This window comes from Lynx canadensis, chromosome B3, assembly GCF_007474595.2.
Source record: "Lynx canadensis isolate LIC74 chromosome B3, mLynCan4.pri.v2, whole genome shotgun sequence".
Lineage (NCBI taxonomy): Eukaryota > Metazoa > Chordata > Mammalia > Carnivora > Felidae > Lynx > Lynx canadensis.
In genome coordinates this window covers 102,548,960-102,572,320 of record NC_044308.2, presented here as the reverse complement: position 1 = coordinate 102,572,320, position 23,361 = coordinate 102,548,960, and the positions used below count along the sequence as shown (strand labels likewise).

Sequence of the window (23,361 nt, the reverse complement as noted above, 5' to 3'; positions counted from 1 at the left end):
TAATCCTCTAAGCACTGACAGAATGCATCCAACTCCCACTGAACACCTTAACCAAAATATATATAAATAAATAAATAAATAAATAAATAAACAAACAAACAAACAAACAAACATAAACTAAACAAACTGTACATCAGAAAAGACAGTAGTTCTCAAACTAGGCTCCAAAATATTGGGGGAGGGAGTTCACTTCTTTCTTTCAAGGAACATTCTCTAAAGCCATTGCATGGGACCTGGAACCTTTGCCTCAGGAGGTCTGGATGGTTAATTGTACACAACTTAATGGAAAAATCCTTTACTGTCTGTTAAAAGATACTGAGTAATACAGAGACTAGTCTTTGGAAGCACATGCATAGTTTTCCAGAATTCGCTGCTCACGGCTTTCATCATTCTTAGAATTCACAATCTTATTTAAGTACAGCACACAGGGGCGCCTGGGTGGCTCAGTCGGTTGGGCGTCCAACTTCAGCTCAGGTCATGATTCACGGTCCGTGAGTTTGAGCCCCGTGTCGGGCTCTGTGCTGACAGCTCAGAGCCTGCAGCCTGTTTCGGATTCTGTGTCTCCCTCTCTCTCTGACCTTCCCCCATTCATGCTCTGTCTCTCTCTGTCTCAAAAATGAATAAACGTTAAATAAATAAATACATACATACATACATACATACATACAGCACACAGCTCCATCATGATTAATATAGATTCTATACCATGATTAAAGACCAAACAAAGCTAACTTCCCCAAAATAAAAGTTTATGATAAATTTGATGGGCCAATAAAGTATCTAAAACATACTGAAAGGAGTATTACAAGTTGGGAAGGGTAGCCACTACTTTGCTTTTCCATTGTGGTCACAACTGAAGCAACACCTAACAGTTTTACAGTGTACTGCAAAATACTGAATTAGTCATTAATTTACATGGATCCTCTACCCCCTCTTTTCTTGGACTAGGTAGGAAGGGGGACAGGAGGCTAAAGGAAAGAACACTTGCTCAGTCTATTTTGAATTATTAAATAACAGTTGGGGATACAGACAAACTGAAGTATTATGTTTTGTTAAACTTACCATGTTTAAATTAATCCAGTCAACAATGGTTTACAAAGTATTTTCCTATTGTTCCTGTTCCATAATGCTAAACCCTCACATAACTCTGGCGTATCACAATTTATTGCTACCTAAAACTGATGAGAAATCTACAGTTTTGTAGTTCCCACGAGAAAGAATATCAAAATCCAGCGAAACATTTAAAAAGTTTAGTCCCCCCAAAATCATTGATATATATTGAAAAGTACATTGAGCATTACCAAGAAAATTTCGCCTCTATAAATTTCAGATACTCAGCATTCCTGTTAAAACCCTCTTGCTTATTTTTCCTATTCTAATATTTCTTAAAGAAAACAAAGGAAAAGAAAATTTCTATCCTCTCGCATAGCAAAATGTCATTCCTTGAGTAAGCTTTTTTTTTTTTTTTTCACTTTGAAACCAGGCATTCTTCCATATATAAATGTAACATATTTTTAAAAGTTTATTTATTTATTTTGAGAGATAGAGAGCACAGGTATGAGGGGGTACAGAGAGAGAAAGGAAGAGAGAGAATCCCAATCCTCACTGACAAGGCAGAGCCTAATGCAGGGCTCGAACTCACAAACCAGGAGATCATTAGCCAAGCCAAAACCAAGAATTGGACTCTTACCCAAATGAGCCACCCAGGCACCCCATAAACTTAACATATTTTTTTAATGTTTCCTTATTTATTTTGAGAGAAACAGAAAGAGAGCACGTGCGCAAGCAGGGGAGGGGCAGAGGGGAGTGGGGACAGTGGATCTGAAGTGGGCTCTGTGCTGATGGCAGAGAGCCTTACGCAGGGGTTGAACTCACTAACTGTGAGATCATGACCTGAGCTAAAGTTCAATGCTTAACCACCTGAGCCATCCAGGCGCCCCAATTTAACATTATTTTTTTTATTTTTAAATTTTTTTTTTCAACGTTTATTTATTTTTTGGGACAGAGAGAGACAGAGCATGAACGGGGGAGGGGCAGAGAGAGAGAGAGACACAGAATCGGAAACAGGCTCCAGGCTCTGAGCCATCAGCCCAGAGCCTGACGCGGGGCTCGAACTCACGGACCGCGAGAACGTGACCTGGCTGAAGTCGGACGCGACGCTTAACCGACTGCGCCACCCAGGCGCCCCTTAACATTATTTTTAAGGCAATATTTTCTTTAAGAGTAATGCAGTACTTTCAAAGAACTGATCAGAGCTTTAACATATAACCTCTTTGACCAAATGTAACTGGAACATAAAAATGTCATCTTTCCTAGGGAATAAATTGTTAAACATTCTAAGGCCAAGGTCAGCCACAAACACAGTTCAAAAATCCATTAGGTACCAAATAATGTTTGATATGAAAAATCAGAGAACAGGGGCATCTGGGTGGCTCAGTTGGTTAAGCAGCTGACTCATGATTTTGGCTCATGTCATGATCTCATGGTTTGTGAGTTCAAGCTCCACAGTGGGCTTTGCACTGAGTGTAGATCCTGCTTCGGATCCTGTCTCCCTCTCTCTTCCCTCCGCCACTTGCTCACTCTCTCAAAAATAAGTGTTAAAAAAAAAAAAAAAAAGAACTAATGTAAAAAAATAAAAGAAAAATCAGAGAATAGCATGAAATTCTGAGTGTAAATACAATACCACACTGCACATCTGCCGTGCATGGGGCCTCAATCTTGAGCAAAGTACCAGCTTGCTGGGCACAGGCTGGCCCATTATAGGTACCTGAATTTAAAATAGGTTATTCCTCACAGGAAAGAAGAAAGAGGCAAAAAAGTAAAAATTCAGAGTAACAAATATTAATGCACCAAGCAAAAACAGCTTGCTTGCTGTATCAATGCAGACAAAAGATCTGGCAAATGAAGACTTTGGTCAGCAACCCTGGGTAGGGGTGGAAGGGGTAGGGAAATTACTTCAGAAATAGGACCCAGGGTATTTACCAAAGAAATAAAGCCTGAGCCACAGTCCTGTGCCCAGCTGTTTAGTAATTACTCTTCCTTCTATCACATATCGCCTAGGATCTGTTGAACCAAGAATGAAGTAGCAATCTATGCAATGGCTGTTCAAAGTATTCTTTAAGAATTACCACTTATAAAGAAATGAGGCTTATTGTCAATTGAAACCTGAGAGGTTGCTGTTCTGGAGCCTGTTTTTTTGAGTTTACCAAAGCCAATTCAAATCTTGGGAGTTAAGGGGTGCCTGGGTGGCTCAGTCAATTAAGTGTTCAATGCTTGGTTTCAGCTCAGGTCATGATCTCACGGTTCACGAGTTTGAGCCCCACATGGGGCTTTGTGCTGACAGTGAGGAGCCTGTTTGGATTCTGCCCCTCCCCTGCTTGCTCTATTAAAATAAATAAGTAAACTTTAAGAAAGTAACAATAAATAAATCTTGGAGTTAAAACAGTATTTCCAGAGTGCCTGAGTGGCTCAGTCACTTAAGCGTCCAACTTCGGCTCAGGTCATGATCTCATAGTTCATGGGTTCGAGCCCCACATTGGGTTCTATGCTGACAGCTCAGAGCCTGGAGCCTGCTTCAGATTCTGTGTCTCCCTCTGTCCCCTTCCCTGCTCATGTTCTGTCTCTCTTGCTCTCTCAAAAATAAATATTTAAAATTTTTTAAAAGAAAATGAGTATTTCCAAGGAGTAAATGTGAGAAATCTGTATTACCAAAAAAACCCCTCAATCATTAGGCACCAAGGAGCCCAAATTGTCATATTACTGGAGAAAAATCACAAACCAGGGCTTATGTACTTGTCTTAAATCTCATATAAAACTTCCTTTAGTACAGAGGGTATGTCTTCACTATTCTGCAGAATTTGACTAACCCTGGAATTCCTAAAGCCAAACAGGAAAGACAATGGTATACAAACAAGGTATAGAGACCTCTCACTTACAGGGTAAACTATGGGCCTTCAGAAGCAGCTTTACATAAATGCAGAATTTAACAAGTCGGAGGTTAAAAGAGCTCTTATATATAAGTCCTATCTTCTGAAATTCCTGGATGTGTGTATTTACTTAACATGGTTGTAATCATATTATATATACAATGTTATGCTTTTTATCAGAAGTATTGTCCATGTTATTACATGGTCTTGAAACCCATCAAAACTGTTAATGTATAAGTGCCAGAATTTAATAAATATTCCCTCCAATCCTGGAGGTTCTAATGCAACTTTCATGCATGCATTCTCTTATGCATTTAAAGGTATGTCCTTAGAAGATTCCCAGAAGTGGAATTTCTGAGTCAGAGTTTGAGTATTTTTATGACTGGGTACATCTTGCTCAGTCACTCCCCAAGTAGTGCTAATTTACCCTGCCACTACCAAGAAAATCATGCCAGTTTTATGGGCAAAAGTTGTGTTGTTTAAAGGGAAAGAAAGCAAGCAATGTAGACCTAGAGATAAAAAATAACAAAGAAGTAAGAACAGAATAATCTGTTTTCACTTCTAGAATAATAATAGCTCTAAAATGTTTACTATGTGCTAGGCACTGTTCAAAGCTCACAACCACCCCACCCCCAAAAAAACCTAAGTGCATATTCTTACTAACCCTAATTGCAGGTGAAAAAACCAAAGCAGAGGGAGGTTAAAAAAACTTGCCAAGATCACGCAAGCAAGCACATCAAGAAGCCTGGGTGTGCACAGTCAGGAATCAGAGGCTATCCTCTTACCTAGCACATTATGAAAAGAGGGAGCGCAGATGAGGAACACATGGATGAAGACTTCATCAGTAAGCTTAATCTCATTGTCATAAATAAAGACTGAGAAGTCTAACTGTGACAGGAAACAGAATTTGGGTTAAATTTTGGATGTTGAGTTTGATAACCAACTTAAAATTAATCTATTCATTTATTAAATACTTAACTTCCCTTTCAGTGTCAGACTAGACCCTGAGACTTCAGCATGAACAAAACTAACAGAATTCCTGAACGCATGGCAAACCTAAGAAATCTACACTGATCCTTTAGCTTTTCACTCATTTACAAACTTAAAAGTTTCCCATGTGCTGAGTCAAGTTAGCAACAAAGATAGACATCACTAAGATCACTCAAATTTTATTTCTGACAAAGAGAAACTTCAAAAATTTAATGCAAATATGACAGTCTGGGCCACAGGCCTGAGTACAGATGATATTATCAGAGAATAAGGCTGGGTTGGAATGACTGTATACAGAAGAATACACAGGACAATACATACAGATATTATCCTGGTGTTGATTTATAATAGACTTATTTATTTATGACAATTAGTTTCAAAGAAAGAAAAATGGTAGAGAACAGATGAGATAAAATATAACCATAGGCAAGTGGAAAACTATGAAATGATAAAGAGTAAGACCAATATGAATAGGAATATTAATATATATCTAGATTTCAGAGGTCCTACCATCTCTTTCCAGTACTAGACTACATGAAGCTATACACAACACTTTGTCATTTCCCCAAAAATGCTTTGAGGCAAAGAGAAATAGTTACCCTTGCTATACTTTTTACTGACACTCAACTACTACTTCATCAGCAGCATATCGGTTTGCTAGAGCTACCATACAAAATACCACTAACTGTGTGGTTTAAACACAGAAAAGTTACTTTTCATAAGTCTGGAGTCTAAAAGTCCAAGATCAAGGGGACGGTGGGTTTGTTTTTTTCTGAGGCCTTTCTCCTTGGCTTGCAGAAGGCTGCCTTCTCATGGTGTCCTCACAGGATCTTTCCTCTGGACACACATGCCTTTGGTGTCTTTCTCTTGTGTGCAGAATTCTTTCTTTTAAAGACACCAATCAGATTAAATTAGGGCCCACCCTGTCTACCTTCTTTTAACTTACCTTCTTTAACTTAAGTTTAAAGTTTAACTTTAAACTTAACTTAAGTTTATTTATTTTGAGAGACAGAAAGAGAGAGAGAGAGAGAGAGAGAGAGAGAGAGAGAGCGCGTGCGCAACATGAGTGGGGGAAGGGCAGAGAGAGAGGGAGAAAGAGAATCCCAAGTAGGCTCCACACTGTTAACACATGGAACCTAACGCGAGCCTCCGTCTCATGAACCATGTGATCATGACCTGAGCAGAAATCACAGAGTCTGGATGCTTAATCAACTGAGCCACCCAGGCACCCCTGAATCACCTCTTTAAATGCCAGCTCTCCAAATTCAGTCACATTCCCAGGCGCTGGGGATTAGCGCTTCAACATATGCAAAGGGAAGCAGCAGGCAATTCAGCCCCTAACAATGGGGTAAATGTAAGAATTCATGAGTTAAAGCTTAATGTTTTAAGATCATAAAATAAAAATAACCAGAAAGCTATTCTGATTTGATCTCCATACAACCCATATTTATTTAAGAGAACACTTCAAATCATTCAAGAGCTCACTGCTCCAAATAATTAACACCTGGACAACTGTCTTTCTGCAAAACATGTCTGGAAGGGGAAAAATGTTATCACTCCTATTAAAATCTCATTAGTACAAAATACAATGGTTATTATTAACCTTTTTTGCAGCCACTATAAGCCCTTTAAAATTCTGATGAAAGAAAATGGATGCTCCCTGAGGAGGGAGCATGGGGCAAGCTGAGGGCAAAATACAGGATGGCACCACCCCACCTTCCAGGTGGAATAAGTGTGATAGTCCTCAGACACTCCTGGCTACCCAAGAACAAAGGAAAGGGCTTTAAGTGCTTGCCACGGTAATGTGGGAAACTAAGCAAATGAAAAATTAAATTCCCTTACTGCCTAGAACCCACTGACAAGTCCTTGAAACCAGCAGTGACCCCCCTCTAGGAGCCCAGCTGTCTCAATGATGACACTTTGCTGGGGGCAAAAGAAGTTTAGCTTAACATTATCCCAACCTTGAGGATCCTGTAAGTCTATTTCCTCTATCTCAACTGCTCCACAATATATGCTGGCAATCATGCTCCAAACTTACGGCCTCCAGATAAACATCTGAAGGGTCTCATGACTGAGGTTTTACTAAACGGTAATAAATGGCATTTCCGTAGCAACAGCTAGCCCCTCAAGGTCCTGGAAACCTTGCTTCCAAAATTTCTTAGAGACTTACTCTATCCCTGACCCCCTCCCAACCTGAGGGTATATAATGAGTTACCTGTCATGACCCCAGTGCAGAAGCTCTTCCTGCCCACAGGTCCTGTTCCCATGCTTTAATAAAATCATCTTTTTGCACTAGAGAGGTCTTCAAGAATTCTTTCTTGGTCGTTGGCTCCGGACCCCCCACCATCACCCCCAAACTTCATCACTCCCTGAGGAAAGGACACATAGCCACAAAGTCTGGCATGATTATTGTTTCGGGAGATTCACAAACCACCTCCCTAAAGCTCATCAGGATCCATGGACTCAGGTTAAAGAGCACTGACCTAAAGGACCATTTATATCTAAATCAAAAACTAAATCTATACCAAAATGGACCAAAACACTTGAAATTGAGATTATCTTGAAAAATACAGGATATACAGTAACCATGTTTATATTTAGCTACTTGCCAAAGGGTTGGAAGTAACTAATGATCAACCAAACAATATTAGAATAAATTTTAAGCCTATTAGCCAACACTAAAGGTGGGGAGAGGAGTGAAGAGAGAAGAAACATTACTTCAGAAAGTCTAAACTAAGAAAACCTACTGCAATTCAGCACAAAATCTTAGAATAAAAAAGAGACAAATAACAAGAGGTAGAAATCACTAACAAGTTTCTTGTTTACTGACAGAAGATCCATTATTTTCTACACACCAAAGTCATAGTCAAAAAAGATAACATTATGTTGTGAAATTTCAAAACCTGGCTTGTCGTCTTCTCTCTGTATGCCTGACTGCCCTCAAAAAACAGCTTTGGATATGTTCAGACAATTGGGCAAAAGAGGAACTTCTGTTGAATTCACTATTCCACCTAGGGACGTACCTCTGTGGACAATTTTACTAAAGTGTAAACTCCCAAGGATAGGAACACTTGTCTGCCTGATTTACCACTGCGCCTCTGGAGCCTCATTCAAAAATCATTTGTTGAATTCGAATGGATGCTATATTCTAGACACAGCCTGACTGTGGAAGACAGGCTGAGAATGTAACATCCATCTCTACTGTACAAGCAGCTCAAATGGATCACTATAGTTTTGTGTTGGATCCAACACGATATGAAGTGGCAATATGGAGCCCCAGAAAACAAAAGTGCTATTCATTAAAGAGATTTCTTGTACCATTATTTCTAAAGAGATACCCCAAAAATAACTTGCTGGAGCTCCAGCTGGCAAACTGCTGAAAACCTTGAATTTTTATTTCCTGGTCTAGTACTTCAATTTCCCTTCTATGTCCATTTATATGATCCAAAGTCCAAGTTCATCTGTAAAGCGAACACACAAAATCCCCCACAGAAAAGTGAAAAACAGGTTTATTCCACTGTAGATGTATCTGAAGAATAAATTCAACTTCTTGGCTCTGAGCAGTAAGAGAGAAGTCAGCTCACCTCAAAAGCCCTGAGCTTGAACAAGAGCTGAAAAGAGTAAGAAGAAAGGCAGTACAATGTATGAGGGGAAAGAAATTAATTATCTGGTCACTTTCTGATTTACTGAAGAAAAGCTCCTCTATTAAACTCACCACATATTCTTATGAGCTTCACTGACCTGGCAAAATCACTAGGTCTTCAACTACTTTCTAGTGCACCAGCTTCAGATGCTTGCTTTAAACGAAATACCAATGAAGAAACTGGGTTTTTTCCCTAAATAAATCCTTTCCAGAAACAAAAATATTATATTATAAATATTAGTAGGGGACTATTTGAAAAGTCCTTAAGGACACCAAGTGAGCCCCAGACTCCTTGATAACTCTCAAATGTAAAATATAACAGCTGTGAAATGGGAAAACTGAACAAAATCAGATTACCTTCCAAGCTGCCCTTCTACAGTTATAAGAAAGAAAATTGCACAATTTAAAAACCAAGGTCTTCAGTTAAGTAATACCAAAGCTAACTGTACTAAGCAGACATATTTTAGACTTTACTCCTCCTGATTCCAAATCAAGCCCAGAAACAGTTTTAGAAAATTAAGTGCCTAAGCTCATTAAAAAGAAAAAAAATTACACAAGTAGGTAAAACTTTAAAACAGCAATTTATAGTATTAAACAAGTAGGGAAGTACACACTCCTTAGAATGCATATTCACCCCTCATACTTATTTCTAGCTGGGAAAAAACTACTGGTAAGCACTCTAAGACAACTTCCTACCTAAATAAAACACATGGGTCTAAAGTTGCTCTGCAGTAGTCAGCTACCCAATAGAGTATACAGCACATCTCAACACCAAATCATGTACAGTACTGCTACAAAATCAAAATAAAATACACTTAAAGCCATTAAATGCCTTAAATTAGAATTTTATTTCGGGGGCACCTGGGTGGCTCAGTCTTGGTTTCAATTTAGGTCATGACCTCATGGTTCATGAGATCAAGCCACAGGTCGGGATCTAGGGCACTGACAGTGCAAAGTCTGCTTGGGATTCTCTCCCCCCCCCCCCTTTCTGTCCCTCCCCTGCACGCTCTCTCTCTTTCAAAATAAATAAATAAACTTTTTTAAAAATGCTCAATCTCTGAAAAAATTATTTAAAAAATTTTTAAATTTTCTGATAGGTTTTGATTCAAAATAAATGGAAGGAATGATAGAAATAGATGTTACAATTTTCCAACTTTTACTGAATTAATGGATCTGGGCAAACCTGAAACACAGCACATGCTTCTGAGAGAGGAAAAGAAGGCATTAAAAAAAAAAAAAATTCTAATCTGGTCAGTCCTTTAAAGCCAGCTACCAATTTATAGAAAACACAGGAGACAAAAATATATTACACATCTGAGGAATACAAACAGTAAAATCTAGCAGGGAAACTACACTATAGAACAAAATAAGGCTGGTTTCTTCAAGCAAATTCCAAGTTAGAAAGACAGACAGACTGGGGATGGGTGGGGTGTGTAGGCAGGGAGGCTATCCCATTAAAAGAAACTTAACAAGGAGTGCCTCTTGCTGGCTCAGTCACTACAGCATGTGACTTCTGACGTCAGGGTCTTGAGTTCAAGCACCATGTTGGGCGTTGAGCCTACTTAAAAAACAAACAAACAAAAAACCCTTAAGAAACCAGCCAAATAGAATGGATGCTGAGTCAAATAGACATACTATAAAAATTAATATATATGTGTGTATACATGTATTTTTAAGTCCTTATCTGTTAGATATACATCTTAAAATCTTTTTAGAGTAAGTGATATGATAGTTGAGATTTCCTTCATAACAATACGGGACAGAAGAAATGGTTTGGAGTATAGATCAAATAAGATTGGCCATGAGATGATAAACTGTTAAAGCTGGATATGGCTAAGTGCAGGTTCGTAACTCTATTTCTACATTTCTGTACATAACAGAATTTTCTCATAATTACTGGTTTTTAAAAAGGGGAAATAATTGGAAGCATTTGGAAAACAATGGATGAATAAGCCTGGAAATGTTCATTATACACACACAGGGTGAAGCTGCATACAGTCTGATTTGGAGGAAAATGTGGTGGAGTTCAGTGGTTCCTGGGTAAAACAGCTCCACAGGACTCTTTGTAAGTCCCTCTCCACTAAGCCCCAGGCTATCTGATGTGTCACTCTTTCCGGGTTCAGACACCGGGCACCAACCAATAAAAATTCTTCTTGCCCTACTCCACGCTAGTTACTAAAAATTGAACAGGAAATAAATTAGAGAACAAAAAAATATATAAAAAAGAGAGACAAAAACAGAATCAAATAAAAAAGAACTAAAAGACAACAGTGATCAAGATCAATCAATCCATTTCTTAATTAAACAGATATGGCTTTCAATTCCCTCATTCTGTGACCTAAATGAGCAGTCTAATTATTAATAACTGAACCTGCCTTATGGATAAGTGCACTTAACTTTCATAACTTTAAAGATAAATATAAACATTTCAATAAATGCATAAGAAATTTTGCTATTTAAAGATACCTCATTGTAAATTCTTTTATAACAATACTCACCCCCCACATTCACCCATGGGGAAGGGAGAAATGATAGTATTAGTATTAAAATATTAATATTATTAACAACATAGCCATTGATATTTATTAAGCACATATAAACATTAATTTAATCTTCAGGACAACTGTATGAGATGTATACAATTATTATTTATTCACATTTCACAAATGTGGAAACTGACCAATTAAAGTGTAATGAATATTTTTAAATAATTGGTTATACAAGCAGTTCATCTTAGAATATTAAATGATGGGTCTTTTTTTTTTAAGTATTTATTTTGAGAGAGAGCGTGAGCAGGGGAGAGGCAGAGAGAGATGGAGAGAGGGAGAATCCCAAGCAGGTTCCATGTGATTAATGCACAGAGCACGACTCAGGGCTCCAACTCAGGAAACCATGAGAACATGACCTGAGCCAAAATTAAGAGTCAGAGACTTAACTGACTGAGCCACCCAGGTGCCCTGACAGGTCATTTTTTAAAATGTGCTTTATAACATTTTTAAACAAAGCTGTGTGTGTATACACACATATTGATATAAAAATAAATAGTCAGAAGAGTCAAAGGATTTGCTCAGAAGTCACCAAATCAGCTGTACAGGGCTTCCTAATTACAAGTACAGTATAATAATGATTCTATTTCCTAAACCCTCAAATCCCAGTGGTTCTCCATTCTTTAAAAGGAAAATTAAGTCACAAACCAAAGTCAGTTCAAGTTCATTTTAAAAGAAATGTTTCTTTTGCCCAGGAAATGGTCAAAGACTCAAAGATTAACTGAACATACACAGATCCAGGCTGAACAAAAAGCCAAAAGGAAAGCACTAGATACCATCTACTCCTTAAGGGCAGGGACCCTGTATAGTATTTTATAGATTCCCCCTATGAGATCAAGCACAGAATACTTTACACATAAGAAGAGTTCCATGATGGGAATGCAAGCTGGTGCAGCCACTCTGGAAAACAGGATGGAGATTCCTCAAAAAACTAAAAATAGAACTACCCTCCGACCCAGCATTTGCACTACTAGGTATTTATCCAAGGGATACAGGTGTACTGTTTCAAAGGGACACATGCACCCCCATGTTAATAGCAGCACTATCTGCAATAGCCAAAGTATGGAAAGAGCCCAAATGTCCATCGATGGATGAATGGATAAAGATGATATGGTATATATATACAATGGAGTTATTACTCGGCAATCAAAAAGAATGAAATCTTGCCATTTGCAACTACATGGATGGAACTGGAGGGTATTATGCTTAGTGAAATTAGAGAAAGACAAAAATCATATGACTTCACTCATATGAGGGCTTTAAGAGAAAAAACAGATGAACATAAGGGAAGGGAAACAAAAATAATATAAAAACAGGGAGGGGGACAAAACAGAAGAGACTCATAAATATGGAGAACAAACAGAAGGTTACTGGAGGAGGTGTGGGGGGGGGGATGGGCTAAATGGATAAGGAGCACTAAGGAATCTACTCCTGAAATCATTGTTGCATTATATGCTAATAAATTTGGATGTAAATTTAAAAAACAATAAAATTTTAAAAATTAATTAAAAAAAAAAAAAAAAGGGAGCTCCACGAAAAGTAAACGCTGGGAACTATTCTGCAATAGCATCCCAGTCTCTCAAACCTTCATCAATCTGGCCTCCAAATAAAGGGGGAAATAATACTTAATAAACTCCTTTGACTCAAAATACCTACTCTTCATTGTCATGCAATCTACTAATGGACCCACCGGACTTGCTGGGTGGGAAAACCAGTTTGACAAGGCAATCACTGCCCTGGTCCAGAGACAACTTCATAAACTCAGTACCCAAATCCCCCCAATACCTCCCACAAGGAAAAACTGTTCTACCCCATGACTTCCTTATAAAGTCTCAATATCCTCTGTCATCGAAAGTTGATAACTTAACTCAATGGTTCTCAATCTTTCTTGCACTGCGGACACTTCAGAATCTGAGGAAAAGTCTAAGTCCTCTGCCCAAGAAAAAAGGCCAGGGCATGCACACAAACTATTCTGCACAGAATTCAGGGGAAATCTCAAGGCTTCTGATTAACAGCTCCTGTCTTAGTTCTTCCTTGTATCTTTCCTTTTACCGTCACAGGGACTGTTTAACCTTTCTTCCCTACCTGTTACCATCTTTATCATTTACTCACTGTACTACTACTGTAGTATATTGTACAACTACAGAAACTGCTTACCCAGCTGGGCCCCTCCTGCCCGGGTGTCATCCACTGCCCCACCCTCACCCAGCAGTATTAAGGAATAGCTACTATATGCCTCCCATGGGACACTTACCTTGGTCTATCTTGTCTTCCTCTCCCCTACTATACTGTAAACTGAAAGGTATGAGTAATCATACTCCTTTCTGTAGCTCTCACAGAGCATGGAGCACAGGGCCTTCCTTGCACCTGGCAAGTGTTCATTAGAGTGAATCAATGTCAAACCTAAGGATTTAATGTAAATCTTTCTTTTAAAAGATCAGCAACCATCTTTTAAATGGAACATGGGAGTGCCTGACTAATCGATACTTGGGCAGACCAGGAAGTTGATACAACTAAACAACTCCACCCACCACTTCCTGACCTAGTGCACTGCTAGCTCAGTGATGGGAGGTGGAAGAAGTGGAGATGCTCTCCAGCTCATGGTCACTTTTAATCTTCATTACTTTTCTGCAAAGCAAAACACAGTTTGGCTTGAGTAGCCACTTTTTTCCAGCACCCTACTTACCTAAAAATTTCTATGCAATGCCAGATTTTAAAGAAAATCCTACTCACCAGCCATGTGCAAACAAATACTTCCACAAAAGTTTTCCAACTTAATACTGCCAGTTTAAGTAGAGTAAAAACAACTTTCACGTTGCTAATAACCTCCACGACAGAACAATCTAGATAAGCAGACATTCAGCTATGAGTTAGGCAACATCCTTCTCATTTTCAAAGCCCCAAACCACATCCTTTAAATACTAAAATATACAGACATGAAGTCCCAACAAGAAATACTGTAAAGTCTCCCCATGGTTCTTTACTATATTAAACACAGCTGTCCAGGGTCATGTTTACATAGATTTTTTTTTAATGCCAAACCAACATCAGTGCTAAAATATTTCTGATAAACAGACTCCTACACACCCAAACTAGAAAGGAAAAGGGCACCAAGAAGTTTAAAAATACTTTCATCTTTAAGGGCAATAAAAACACAAACTGGGTCCTATTATCATGTTTTGGTCATTTTGGTGTAACAGTTATATATATTTATTTCAAAGCCACAATGCTTTATTAATTACTTTAATAGAAAATCTTAACTTCCCTGGTTCTTTCTAAATCAATTACAAAGTATGCAGAGTTCACACCCAGAACCCTTAGGTACTTCAATTATTAATAAACCAAACCACAAAGGAGAACCTGATACCAAGATCAGATTTCACTGCTGGGTTAATAGGTGGCAAAACTGTACATACCAAACAGCAAAGCCAAACACACTAAGAGTTAAGAAATGATACAAAACTACATCACCCCCAAATTTCTACCAATAAGCCTATTCCTCTCATACTACCAATCTTATAGAAACAGACTATTAGTACAAATAAAGTAACCAATCATAATTCACAAACTGCTGGAATTTGTGACTTGTGGGTCTCTTGTCAGCCTCTAAGCAGGATCCTACTCCCTAGGAAAGGTGGTCTTATAAGCTAATAAACTGTAGCCACTGGAAAAATAAAACAAGTATCTTCCCTAAACATACAAGCACCTGAGCTGTAAGAAATCTCTTGTATCGGGGCGCCTGGGTGGCTTGGTCCGTTAAGCGTCCGACTTCGGCTCAGGTCATGATCTCACGGTCTGTGAGTTCAAGCCCCGCGTCGGGCTCTGTGCTGACCGCTCAGAGCCTGGAGCCTGTTTCAGATTCTGTGTCTCCCTCTCTCTCTGCCCCTCCCCTGTTCATGCTCTGTCTCTCTCTGTCTCAAAAATAAATAAACGTTGAAAAAAATTTAAAAAAAAAAAAAAAAGAAATGTCTTGTATCTACAAAGCACTTTTGCAAACATCTCATCTGCCCTCTTTCTGTTCCTCAGATCATTTGCATCTTGGTTGTGTACAAAGGTATCAGCTGCTCCTTCTTTCTTTCCTCCCCAGTCTCCATATGCCTATTCCCCCATGCTCATGTCACCACAAACCTATATATAACCTTAATGTTTTTGTATTGAAGTCTGCAACCATTGTGCCGAAAGGAGATAAAAGCTCAAAAACTGAAACCTGCTCAAGATCAAGTAGGGATGTAGCCATAACTTCAAAGGTCAACATTTTCTGATACACTACAAGCTCAAAACACTACATTTTAAGTTATAAAAGATTAAGGGGCACCTGGGTGGCTCAGTTGGTTAAGGATCTGACTACTGGTTTGGGCTCAGGTCATGATCTCATGGCCTGCCTTAGGCTCCACACTGGGCATGGAGCCTGCTTGAAGTTCTCTCTCTCCCTCTCTCCCTCTCTCCCTCTCTCCCTCTCTCTCTCTCTCTCCCCTCCCTCCCTCCCTCCCTCTCTCTCTCTCTTAAAATAAGATTCAAACAAAGAGGTACACCAAGTTCTCCTTATGAAAACACTTTACAATATATGTTACTTCAGGAACTGACACTTAGTCCCATCATGTATTAAACATTTCCAACTTTTAGAAAGCATAGCAAAAGACAATCTGAGAAAGAGCTTTGTATCCAAGAAGCCTTCTACAGTGATTAGCAAAGAACCAAACATTACCCAGAAGCAAACCAGAAGCTAACCTGCGTTACCTGGGATCTTACAGACAGGTGACAGTGCTAGACCTAATTTCATGCAGAGGCAGATCCTTTACATCAGTCATTCAGTGTTTCATATAACAACGCCCTCAAGGAGAATAACATTTACTATAATTCTTATTTCTACTCTGAGTGGGATGTATAGGTGAGAAAAATATTAAATACCCAAGGATAATCAAATAGGAAGTTCTTCAGTTTCTGAATTCATGTGGAAAATAATTATTGAACACCTACAGACATGCTCCAAGGTGCCTGAAACCCTGATTTAATGAAGGAAAAATGAAAGCCAAACAATGAACAAAGGTTTCAGCAGCAGCTCAAATGTAAAAAAGTAGAGAAGATGAGTTATCACAGTATCTTTAAAATGTGACAAACACGGGGCGCCTAGGGGGCTCAGTTGATTGAGCATCTGACTTTAGTTCAAGTCATGATCCCACAGCTTGTGAGTTCCAGCCCCGCGTCAGGCTCTGTGCTGACAGCTCAGAGCCTGGAGCCTGCTTCGGATTCTGTGTCTCCCTCTCTCTCTGCCCCAACCCACTCGCATTCTGTCTCTGTCTCTGTCTCTCTCAAAAATAAATAAACATTAAAAAAAAATTTTTTTTTAAATGTGACAAACACAACAGAATTTGCAGAGTGAATGGCAGCACTTATACTGTAAGCATCAATTTAGTTTTTCAAACTTTATTCAAAATAGTATCAAAATAATATGAAACTAAATAGCATATTAAAGTATATTAATAAAGTATAAAGTATATTAGTTTATAGTTGTATAAGAACTAGAAGCATACAGGGTTTACTAGTTTTGTTCATACATATTTAACTACATAACAATGCAACGTAAAAATGTTTTATTTTATTTTTTTTTTTCAACGTTTATTTATTTTTGGGACAGAGAGAGACAGAGCATGAACGGGGGAGGGGCAGAGAGAGAGGGAGACACAGAATCGGAAACAGGCTCCAGGCTCCGAGCCATCAGCCCAGAGCCTGACGCGGGGCTCGAACTCACGAACCGCGAGATCGTGACCTGGCTGAAGTCGGACGCTTAACCGACTGCGCCACCCAGGCGCCCCAAAAATGTTTTAATTCTATTTATATTAAAGGGTCTTGGGGCGCCTGGGTGGCTCAGTCGGTTAAGTGGCCGACTTCAGCTCAGGTCATGATCTCACGGTCCGTGAGTTTGAGCCCCGCGTCGGGCTCTGTGCTGACAGCTCAGAGCCTGGAGCCTGTTTCAGATTCTGTGTCTCCCTCTCTCTGACCCTCCCCCGTTCATGCTCTGTCTCTCTCTGTCTCAAAAATAAATAAACGTTAAAAAAAAAAAAAGTTTAAAAAAAGGGTCTTAATGAATTTCTTCCTTTGGATGATTCACATGTTACTCAAATTTACAAAATAATACTCCAGACCAGAAATTATTTAGTGCGGGAGAAGATGAGAGCAGCACAGGAAAAACTATTAATATATTTATAATATAAGTGCATACCACAGAGATTTGATTAAAACTACACAGATGGTAGAGATTTTTGGACCCACTCTCATCTAAATCTGCAACACTAGCATTACACTCAAATTGCAACTACTGGGACACCTGGCTGGCTCATTCCTTAGAATATGAGACTCTTGTTCTCAGGATGTGAGGTCAAGCTTCATGTTGGGTATAGAGTCTTAATTAAAAAAATTAAAAAACAATAAATTGCAACTATCCTGTGGGGGGGCCTAAAGAGACCAGGCCTTTCCTACCTTTGGGAATTTTCTTCCGTTTCACAAGTATAAAATAATTTCCAGCCTCTAATTTGAACATTCAAGCAATCATTACTCCTATTCAAATCTCACAGTTTGTGAGCGAAGGTACCAACTAGATCTTTTCTTCACTCAGTATTTACTAAGCATCTACTATTTACCAGGCACTCTTCCAAAGATTAGCGATACAGCAGTGAGCTAAATATAAAAGTATTCGTCTTCATCAGATATACATTCTAGCTGGGAAGCAGACTAATAAAGCATATGGTACATGAAAGGTCTTTTTTTTTAAAAAAAATTTTTTTTTCAACGTTTATTTTTGGGACAGAGAGAGACAGAGCATGAATGGGGGAGGGGCAGAGAGAGGGAGACACAGAATCTGAAACAGGCTCCAGGCTCCGAGCCATCAGCCCAGAGCCTGACGCAGGGCTCGAACTCCCGGACCGAGAGATCATGACCTGGCTGAAGTCGGATGCTTAACCGACTGCGCCACCCAGGCGCCCCACATGAAAGGTCTTTATGGAAAGAAAAGGAAGTATGGAGCATATATATCATATATAAAAAATGTATCTAAAGCATAAGATTTTGGAAAGCTATTTTACAGTCAACCATATCATGAAACAATTTTTTTTTAGTAAATAAAACTCATTAGAAAGAATATGAGTGCCCTTTTCTATGACAAATCTAGAAATGGAATACGAACATCAGGATAATTGAAACACAATGTCACATAAAGCAGTCTTTTAGGAAATGAATCTGATCCTGCTTTGTGCACAAACCATTCCTGAAATACCCTAGATTTGAAGCAAATTTTAGAAGATTTATGGAAACACATACAAAAAGCCTTAAAAGTGAGTTTAAGACAATATAAGGGAAAGGCAATATAAAAATCAAGAGATTATTATTTACGTCACTCACTGTTAGCATAAGTGTATAGTATTTCCTAAGTTTTTATCACTAAAACTAAATTTGGTATAAAGAGAAAAGTGATGTCATGGCTATCCGAGGCAACTCAGCTGTAAGTTGCTTGCACGATTACAGGAAACACACAAATCAAAACTACAGATAAATGCCTTCTACAGGTTCTCATTTGGGAAGATGGCAAGGGGAAAAGAGAAACATCAGAAGAGGAACAAAAACCAGGCAAATCCAACAGGAAAAACACGATCTTTGAACTTAACATGAAAACAAAGGCCAGCCATAAGGTAAAGAAAAGTAGTACTGAAATTAACATTTTTCCTAGCAAGAACCTAGAAAAATAGGCAATGGGAAGGCTCAAGAGGCAAATTTTATCAGAAAAAACAAATTATTGTGAAATTTTCTTTTTGGTCTTAAACAAGTACTTTAATTCCCAAATACCCCTTAAAAAAAAAGTTGCACAAGGAATTAGCTGAAGATCAGAAGAGTATGAATACCTAGGAAGTTAAAATCCATTTGGTTATATCAGCTGAAGAAAGTAACTAAAGTTGATTAGGCTTTAAGGAGGAGCTTAAAAAAATTTTAAGCCATGTTTGTTACGCCTTTAGGAAAGTGTAGGTAGGGGTGCTGAATCTTCTTGTATTGAACAAGTTCTTTGATTCTTAAGGGGGTATAATCAGTTGTGGGTCAAAAACTGTACATCAAGATTCATCACAGCTTGGATGAATTCTTTCTTAGGTTGTTCTTCTTTCTTCTATTAAAAAAAGTTTTAATTCTATCCCACTATCACATTTCTATCCATATCCCACAAATCCAGAAACAAAATTCATTGACTCTCCAAAATAATATTGAGTAGAAAGTTAAAATTTTAAGGGCTGCCTGGCTGGCTCAGTCAGAAGAGCATGCAACTTTTGATCTCGGGGTTGTGAGTTCGAGCCCCACACTGGGTATAGAGATTACTAGAAAATCATAATCATAACAATAATAATAAATTTTTAACAAAGTTAAAATTTTAGACAGAGAATGATTCAAAAGTATCAAGAAACATCAGACTTGGTTAAAAATCCTTTAAAGATCATCCAACTTCCTGGGCGTCTGGGTGGCTCAGTCGGTTAATTGTCTGGTTCTTGGTTTTAGCTCAGGTCATGATCTCATGATCCATGGGTTCGAGCCCCGCACAGGGCTCTGTGCTGTACAATCAGGCTCTGTGCTGACAGCACAGAGCCTGCTTGGGATTCTCTCCTTCTCTCTCTGCCCTTCCGCCTCTCACTCTCTCTCAAAATAAACTTAAAAAAAATTTTTAATTAAAAAAAAAATTACCCAATCCTGTTATTTCATGCTCAAAACAAAACAAAAACAAAGAAAGTGTAATGTTTATTTGGTTTCTTGAACAGAACTTCCTTACTGTGGGAAATACAAAGTCTGAGAATCAAAGAATCACGAGATGACCACCTACCCATGTGTTCATACATTGATGGAGGACCAGAAAACACACTTTTATCATTCAATTCTTAAGCTGACAGGGTTCCAAAGGCTAGCTTATACTAAAAATTCACGTAAATTTATTAAGTCATAATGGAAATCAAAATTCCAATTTCAGAAACTGGAATACCTAAGTTCTCCATTCATATTGTCTCCTCTCCTGGTATCAACATTATTAAACCAGAAGGTTTGGGTTACACATGAAAAAAAGCAAAGAAAGAAGAATAACCTAAGAAAGAATTCAACCAAGCTATGATGGATCTTACAGTTTTTGACCCACAACTGATTATAATCCCCTTAAGAACCAAAGAACTTGCTCAATACAACAAGATTCAGCACCCTTACCTACACTTTCCTAAAGGCACAATAAACATGGCTTAAAAATTTTTTAAGCTCCTCCTTAAAGCCTAATCAACTTTAGTTACTTTCTTCAGCTGATATAACCAAATGGATTTTAACTTCTAGGTATTCATACTCTTCTGATCTTCAGCTAATTCCCTTAACTGTTCTAATCTCTCTAGCTGCTCACTTACTAAACCACAAAGTTCCTTCTGAGGATGTCTCACTGCATCTATTACTACCCAGGTCTTCCTAATTTTCTGAGTCTCCGTATCTCAAAGCTGAATAGTATACTCCCTTCAAAGAGAAGAACCTGGGGTGCCTGGGTGGCTCAGTCTGTTAAGCATCCAACTCTTGATTTTTGCTTGGGTTATGATCCCACAGCATGGGATCAGGGTGGGATGAACCCCAAGTTGGGCTCCGCCCTGGGCATGGAGCATGCTTGGGATTCTCTCCTCCCCCTCTCTTCTGCCTCTCTCCCTCACTCATGCATGCACTCTCTCTTTCTCTCTCCCTCTCTTGTGGGGCTCAATCCCATGACCTATAATCAACACCTAAGATGAAACCCAAAGAGTCAGATGTGCAAATGACTGAGCCACCCAGGAGCCCCCAAAATAAACTGCTTTTCAAAGACATTTTCTCAAATCTCCCTCAGACCCTTCCTGGGCCTCCAAGCAATGATTCTCTAGTTTTCATGGTAGATTCTTATCCCCACCCCCTCAATCTCCCATCCCCACCTCCAGGAACTTTTAATTAAGTACAATCAATTCTGCTATATGGGATTGACAGATATATTGGGGAACAACTTGAATAGAATGTGAATTTTGTGTTTGCTTATGTATGATTTCTACTGTAAGAAACACTGAATGTACATTCAAAACTGCACTCAGCTTATCCCAGCTGTATAGAAATATAAAAAACACAAGCACACATCTCAAACATTTTAGCAAAAAATTTTTTTAAAAAACATGTCAAGGATACACACCAACCGTACTGTTTTCCTGGAAATTTTCAGATACATTGCAGCAACATGCGTGAGTTCACGGAGACATCCCAGGCTCCTCAGATAGTCTAGACTGGGAACTGGCTAAATGCTCCACCCAAGTCTAATGGCTCTAAATTCAACTTACATGCTATACCAAGTGGCCACCCAAACCTGTCTCCAGGACTCCAGGTTTATACACTGACTATTCAAAATCTCCACCTAGATGTCTAATAAGCTAGCAAGCATCTCAAACTCAACATGTCCAAAATCAAAATCCTGACTCCCTGTGCACGTTCCACCACCACCCTCCCAAAATCTTCCCCATTTTAGTAATCAACAAACCCATTTTTCCAATTTCCAAAGCCAAAAACCTTGAGTCATCCTTGACCCCCTTTTTCCCTCACAAACCACATCAGGAATTCAGATTGGCTCTACCTTCAAAATATACTCAGAATCCAACTACATCTGACCCTTGAACAACAGCGGGGATTAGGGGCACAGACACCTCCCCATCCCTATGCAGTCAAAAATCCGAATTATAAGTTCTGACTCCCCCAAAACTTAATAGCCTACTACTGACTGGAAGCCTTACTGATAACATAAACAGTTGTTTAGCACATACTTTGTATGTTACATGCATTATATTCTGCATTCCTACAATAAAGCTAGAGAAAAGAAAATATGAAAAAAAGCATAAGGAAAATACATCTACAGTACTGTACTATAAAAAAATCCATGTAAGTGGACCCAAGCAGTTCAAACCCATGTTGTTCAAGAGTCAGCTTGTGCCATTCACCACCTCCACTGCTAATACTCTGTTCTAACCACAATTTCTCACCTGCATTAGTCTCCCATTAGTCTTTGAATTCTATTCTTGCTCTCCATACGGTCTACTCTCAAACTCAGCAACCAGTATAATCCTATAAAGAAAAAGAAAAGCTCATCATATTTTTTTCTGTGCCACACCCTTGTTAAAAAGAAAACCACAGGCCCAAAATGGCATCACTTGCGGGGGCACCTGGGTGGCTCAGTCAATTAAGCATCTGACTTCAGCCCAGGTCATGATCTCATGATCTCACAGTTAAAGGGTTCAAGCCCCACATTGGGCTCCGTGCTGACAGCTCACAGCCTGGAGCCCACTTCAGATTCTGTGTCTCCCTCTCTCTCTCTGCCCTTGCCCTGTTCCTGCTCTCTCGCTCTCAAAAATAAATAAACATTAAAATTGTTTTAAAGATTACATAGTCCTCTATATTTTACTAGCTACCTGAAAATTTAGTTTTATTGTTGACATCCTCTAAAATCATAGTAGGTGTTTCAGACAACAAATCCTAACATATTCTTTTTCTCTTTCCACCAACCTTCTCCCCAGGACTTAGCTTTAAATACAGCTTTAAACACATTTAAGGAAAATCTCTGAGATTTAAGTTCCAAACTACCTTGTCTCATAGCAAGATCTAACACCATGCACTTCAAAATCTAAACATGCCTATTTACACCAAAGATTACCTGTGACCCAAACCCACACTATTTGGCCAAACCTAAAAATCACTTTTTACCTTTGCCTCATTCAATTCCCTCGTCCTCCTGACCTTCACTACCAGCTGTCTTCAATGTGGGGGGATTATGAATTGATGAGCTTTTAATAGGAAGCTATTTGATTATTCTTAGGCAGAAAGTAAAGTCCATCTGGGTTTGTTTTGGAGTCTCTGTGATGTGACAGAACCTCAACTAGGGATTTTACTTCTTCTATAAACTATTTCATCTGCGACTTGTGTATACTGAGGATGTTTAGACACACCTTAAGCAGGCCTGGTGTCTAGTCTACAAAAGTATTTGGATTGTCTTAGGTCCTTCTGAAAAGCAATGGACCAGCATCCTGCCCCACTTCAAGAACGAGTTGGCTCCTTGTTACTATGGTGATGAACACCCTGTGAACAGATGTAATTTGCCACTTGCTGAAAATTCAAAGCATTCTGTAGCATTGTTTTTTATCAGGAACAAGGTGGGAGGAGCAGCAGAATCAATTATGGAGTATATTTATAAACACTTAAAGGA

General features: G+C 38.8%; 1 protein-coding gene across 7 annotated transcripts in view; it reads right to left on the bottom strand.

The window, feature by feature from the left end:
* The window catches only part of FBXO34 (F-box protein 34), an 88,747-nt gene that overhangs the window by 9,938 nt on the left and 55,448 nt on the right, over positions 1–23,361 (bottom strand). For 4 of the 7 annotated variants that reach the window (XM_032593361.1, XM_032593360.1, XM_030319168.2 and 1 more), the window contains exon 2: positions 22,145–22,226. The exons of 2 other annotated variants lie outside the window; for them this stretch is intronic. The gene's annotated coding sequence lies outside the window, so the exon portion shown is untranslated. Of the gene's footprint in view, positions 1–13,359; positions 13,672–22,144; positions 22,227–23,361 lie in introns of those variants that run through there. One more of the 7 variants, XM_030319167.1, reaches the window with a different exon arrangement.